We start from the raw sequence: 6,660 nt of genomic DNA on the forward strand, positions 1-6,660 counted from the left end.
GTATGTTGGCCCATATGACGAAGTCGATGTGACGTAAATGAGGCCCATCGTGATTGTATGTGAGGCCATGGGCCCACTATATGTTTGGCCCTATGTAAGTCACTCCTTGGGGGCAATGTTGGTTAGACATCCACATTGATGGGCAATGACGATTAGATGTCCTCATGAGACCTTCCCTTAGGCCTTGTTAGGCCCATTCTCTTCGTGGGTTAACCCAAATAAGTGGGCCCCATTCGCCATAGATGGATGGCTCCGTGCTATCAGATTTGATATAACTACGGTTGAAAGTCGATCTTTACATTATGGTTGATTGGTTGTCCATCTATGGACCCCACTTTGTTTATATATGTTGGTTGTCGATGCCGATTATTGATGCTTATTGTCGGTGCTGATTATCGATGTTGATCCGATTGTCAAGGTCGATTGTATAGGCCGATTCTGATTGTTGAGGCCAATTTTGATGGTTGAGGTCGATTTCGATTGTCAAGGACAATTGTTGAGACCTATATGATGTATATGTGACCCGTAGTTGAGGCCCATTGTGATGTATTTAAGGCCCATGGGCAAGGCCTAATGTGATGTATTCATGGCCTATGGGCAAGACCTATTGTGATATGTAGTAGGCCCATGATGCATGACCCATTTGATGTATTCGAGACCCATGTGTAGGACCCACACGTCATGTATTTGGGGCCTATGAGCAGGGCCCACCTGTTGTGTATATGTGGCCCTTGAGTAAGGCCCATTGTGTTGTATATTAGGCCTTTGTGTGGGGCCGTGGGCCCATTATATGTTTAGCTCTATGTGGGCCATCCCTTGGGGGCAATGTTGGTTAAATGTTCACATTATCGAAGCCGATTGTTGATGCCGGTTATTGATATCGATTATGAGTATGTAATATCATAGCATCATTATACATGCCCATACGTATCATCTGCATGCTTGTTATGAGATGTGGTTGACCATTGCATATGTCATTGCGCAGGTTATTATAATACTCCTTGATAGGTGGAGGTTATCTCACATGAGCACATGGTATGCGCAGGTTTGATGCATGACTGGATTGTATGACTCATGCATCTTGCATTATGTTGTGATTACTATACGCCCTAGCGACATCAAGGCTGTAGCCTCCACATGCATATCGTGGATGGCCAAACGGGACACCAGAAATTTATTTTAGCATCAGGCTGCCATAGATGGCCCTGGGTGAAAATCTCTAAACCCTCTTGATACCAGAGAACGCCCCAATGTCGAGACCGAGTAGATACATGAGCGCCCGAGTGCCGAATACCAGGAGGCCGGGTCTGCCACCTTATCGTGGTCGGTTGGGAGGGGGTGTGGCCTTACCCACTCAAGGGTAGGAGGCACAGCTAGGCTGAGTTTGACCAGCTCATAAATGGGTCCGCTATCGACGTGCCGGATAGGTATTAGCAGACTATTGGTCAGGCGGATAGTGAGGTTTCTTACGCTCACTTGGACTGTGCTGCTAGGAGAGGGAGAGGGGCAGTGCCATGTGGAGTGTACTGAACCCTGGTGATGATCCCAAAGAGGAACTGTACTGATATGTGGACTTATTGAGCAGGAGTTGCATACTCATTCATTCATTCATTATCCACTTGGGTTGGTGGTGCGTAACAATTTGTTACGTGTACCTTCGCAATGGCCAAGATTTCGGTTAGGGCACGCGACTAACCTGAGATCAGGAGTTTACCACATTGAGTCTGACTATCCAAATTAGGTATAAGACTAGTTTGGATAAAAGCCCCTTGTGATGGACCCCGTAGCCTGCGATACTACGTACTATCATCTCGACTTCACACTCCAGCATGGTCATTCCATTCGCACCGCTTATCACATTACATCCATGGTATATGACATTTCAGGTTGCTATATTTCTGTATTTATATGACCTAAATAAGGCTAATGGTTATAGTAGCTCTTCCGAATTGCATATTGTATTGCATCCTCAATATCTGATATCTGGTTCATTATGTTTCCGCATTACATAGTCAATTTACATTATTTCCTCCGTATATGACATTAGCTTGCTATGTCTTTTTATCGCATATCCTGGGTGAGGTTGATGATATTTTTATGGACTTACAGTATTCCTGCTTACTCTAATATCATATGATTTAGGCCAGTATTTTCGATATTGTATAATTACAGCATTATTTTGAATACTTGGCACTTACCTTGTTCACATACTTACACCACCCTCTAAGATTTTTATAAGCTTATGCACGATAAATGTGTACAGGTGATGTTAGGTTGCAGCAGTATTGAGCTTGGAGCATGCAGTGGCTTCCAAAGCCTTAATTTTTTTGACATATGTATTTTCCTTTTTACATTGTATTCAAAGTTTATATTAGTGGATATGTGATGATGATGTTACTTTTGTAATTTGGGTAAACTTGTGCTTCTTATAAGATAAATGTACGTTGGAAAATCCTCCTTGTAGGATCATAGAATCGGAACCTGACATATGGGCGCTGGGAGCCAAGAATGGGGTACTACGGAGGCTGTCAACACTGGATTCGGCAATCGGGATTCCTGTGAATCCAATTTTCGAGTTTGGGGAGTGACACGCGGCCCCGATCGACCATCGGTGACCGTTCAACAGACTTCTCATCATATCTGTCAATCAGCGCATCCAAATGGCGGGCCGAACATGTCTATACATAGATCATTATTAGGGCCAACACTTGGGGCCACTTGCACCAAATCTGGCATTATAAAAGGGGCTTCTTTTGGCCACCCCTCTCCCCATACGAATTTGTCTTAGAGAAAGAAAGAGAGAAGAGAGAAAAGGGAGAAAGAAGAAAGGAAGAAGGGAGGAAGGGAGAGTGAAGAAGGGAGAGAGTGGGCCATAGTTGAAGGTGGGGCCCAAGAGAAGTCGATCCTTACAACTCCTTCCTTCTTCCTCAAGAGATCCCACACCCACCACTTTAAATTTGAATTCCAACCGATTGGAGAGGTAAGCACCCATCTTCTTGAGATCCTTTGTGTTAAGCTAGATGTTGCATGTAATCATAACATGCAAAGTTCCTTTGACTTAGGATCTCTACGAATCTACCGCAAGTTTGGCAACCCTAGATTGTTTCCTAGAGCTCTCAACGATTCATAGGTGTGGACTATTGTTCTTTGGTGGCCTAGCACCAATTTTAATATGAATCTAATGATTTTGCTTATTGGGTGATGTATTTGGAAAATCTAGAAAAACCTAGACAAGCCATTACACTTTAGATCCTCCCCTAAATCAATATGGAATGATGATGGAATGTTTGATGTTTCTCAACATGATTGGGTATGAAATTGATGGTTGCTTGTATAATCCTTACTCAATTCTTGTATGATGGTTCCCCATAACATGTTTGATATACTAAACCTTGTGTATATTTTTGGTGTTAGAAAATATATGAAATGCTTGGTTTCCTCACTAACCCACACATCACATATGCACATTTATTTCACAAAATGTTAGCATTTGCGTCGTAGAAAAATCTAAATTTTATGTTGGGAAATATGAATGCATGATAGTGCTTATGTTAGTTGATAACCTTGATTGTTGAAGTGTTATGGATTACCATCAAAATCCTTGGGTTGGTTAGGAATATAAGGAGAGAGATGGTGGTCCCATTGGTAGGACTACCTTGAGGCTAAACCTATAAATTTGGGCGGGTGCGTATGGGCGGCGGTAGTTAGACTACATGGGTCGCTTGTACCCGATGTCGTCTGTCACGTACTCGCCTGAACTCGTGCAATCTAGTCTACTTACTGACCAACCATATTTGTTAACCATGTATGCTCACGCTTGAATGGAACTTGGGACACCCTTCGCCCATTGAAGCCCATTGATAATCGTTGAAAACTGATCCACTGTCTCGAGAGCCAGGTACGGTGGAATGGGACACTATGTCTGAGCTGTCGGCCTACGGTGGGGTGACGGGCCTCCCCGTAGTGACTGCGAGTGATCCCTTTCCCAGCACTCCTCATGTGCTTGAAATCGGGGATGGGGAACCCGATGAGATCAAGGATCGCGAGGTCTTGGCCTCGCGCATTGAGGGGCCTTGGCCTCGTAACTAATTAAGAGCATTGATATCGTGGGGTGTACCAGATTTTCCAATCTACTAGATGAACGGAATTAACTAAATACTCGGTTAAAATTATTCATGCATTACATTAACTAGGATTTGGCGACTCGGTAGTTGAGGTCGCAATGAGGGAGTGCTGGTCATGTACGATCGTTAGACGGAGTCGCTCGAGGGAGTGTTATGGCGTGGTCATGCATCATATCATTTATCATGCATATGCATTAACAAGATTAGTTAAAGATTTATGGATGTTTGCCTTTCATTAAATTTATAAGATAATTGATGCTTGATGTAACTTAAGATTAATAGCACCCACTAAGTTGATCACTCACTCCCACTCTGGGACGGTGTTTTAAAACACCAACCAGACTCTCCCGTAGTTGCAGGTAACGCAGAGTACGAGGAGCCTGACAATACGAGTCTTGATGAGAAGGACGAGTTGTCCTACTTTCAGCTGATGGCCGGTTCTCCATCAGCCTAGTAGACGGAGCTTGGATCGCTGGGTGTTGGACTCAGCTCACCATTTTTTTGGACACATTTTGTGATTTTGTTGGGCAACGCCTTGGGTGACCTATTTACATTATTTTAGACTTATAAACATTTAGCCTCTTTCATTTCAATAGACTAGTTGTGGTTGTGCTTCATGTTTCAAGTAATTCCATTCTGCGCATTTAAACCTGATTAAACGTAAACTAACAAAAATCGGTTATTAGTGATATCCAGGAACTTGGGAGTCGAGTGTACGCACGACCCTCAATTTTCAAGGTGTTACAAGCCACCTTTCATAATTCAAAACCGATCATATCCATCCTATGAACTTAGCTCTGATACCACTTTGTTGGGAGCCTTGCACAAAACCTTAGGATCTAGCCTCCTAAAACAAACCAGAATTATGGGATAATAAAGCAATGAAATAAATCAAAGCATAAACCACACGATACGAGAGATTTTTACTTGGAAAACCCTCAAAAAGGTAAAAACCACGGGTCTCGTCCATATCAACAATCCACTATGAAGTAGAACGTTACAACCTTCTTCACTCATGCAGGAGTGGATAAACAATAAGAGAATAAAAGAAAAATGGAGAAATCTCACCGATCACGAGGATTTAAAAGTGCTGAAATGTTGATTGCACAGTAGATCACCTCTACGAGCATAACCTCCCTTCTACAAGCTTTCTCTCTCTCTTTCTCTCTCTCTCTCTCACACACACTTTTGATAGCCCTAAACCCTTTAACAAACCCTTGCAAAACTTTAGAAAATCCTCTTGCATTGCCTAAAAAGGCCCTAGGCACCCATATTTATAGATTTAGAAACACCCTTTTGTACCTCTTGCGAAACTGCCTCTAATTTCCGCAGTCCGCACAAGAGCTGAACTCAAATTTGCTTAAGCTCTACTGGTCGAACCGAGTCCTCGACTAGTTGAGCACCTCCCTCGACTGTCGAGCACCCCGGAGAAAATTTATCAATTGGTCGCTGGACTTTGAGTCGAGCCCCACTCGACTGGTCGAGCACCACCCACGACCAGTCGAGCAGTGCGGTGAAACACTCCGATTTTTTAACCCATTGCACCGTCTCTCCTCTGAACTAAGGAGGAAAACCCCATTAGGAAATGCATATATAATAACAATCGTAAACACAACAATATATAGTAGTTTAGCTAAATCCACACTCCACTTTCATATGACAAACTCAAAACTGACTTTTTTGGATTTTACTATTTCAATAATTTTCTATAGGTTTACCATTAACCTTTATAATAGCTTTCTATAGGTTTATCATTAACCTTTATAATGATTTTTTATAGGTTCACCACTAACATTTATGATCATACACAAGGATCTATGTACACTCCCATCGGAGACGAACACATAAACTAGGTACACTCCATCTGGAGGCTCACACAAAGACGTACAAATATTTTTTATAGGCACACCAATAATATTTACATACACACCCGTTGGTGGCTCATACAAATACTTAATCGAGTTTAGATTACAAACTCTATACTCAAAAGTCAAATCTACATGAAACTTGAGTATACAATAGACTAAAAATTAACTCTTACTAGTTGAATGAGCCCTGTTGATAGTGCACTTGTGAAGATATTTTTTTACACTTGAATCAGCTTCTCTTTAGTTCCCATGATCTTTGAAGTTGTTCTTTTTTAGGTCCAAGATCAACTACCTTGTAATTGATCTACCTATGAGGATCCTAAGGTGTTGGAAGAGTAGGTTAGTTGAATCTCTTACAACTAATAAGATAGTTGATTTCAATTTGGGATCCACCTAGATGAGCACTGTAGAAGGTTATAGATAAATGGTTTACTTATAAAATTAGTGTCTAATCGAGAATATGTACATATTCATATGGAGCTTAGAATGCTCATTAGATTGATGGATTACAAGAAAGATAAGCATGGGGACTCTAAAATCATAAATAAAAAAAATAAAAAAATAAAAAAATAAAAAAATCCATCTATTTTGCTAAGGTCCGAGTGCCCATTTTATAAGAAAAATGTTCCAACGGATCTATAATAGTTAATTATTCAGTCGGACCTAAG

The sequence above is a fragment of the Magnolia sinica genome, chromosome 3 (genome assembly GCF_029962835.1).
Source record: "Magnolia sinica isolate HGM2019 chromosome 3, MsV1, whole genome shotgun sequence".
Classification (NCBI taxonomy): Eukaryota; Viridiplantae; Streptophyta; class Magnoliopsida; order Magnoliales; family Magnoliaceae; genus Magnolia; species Magnolia sinica.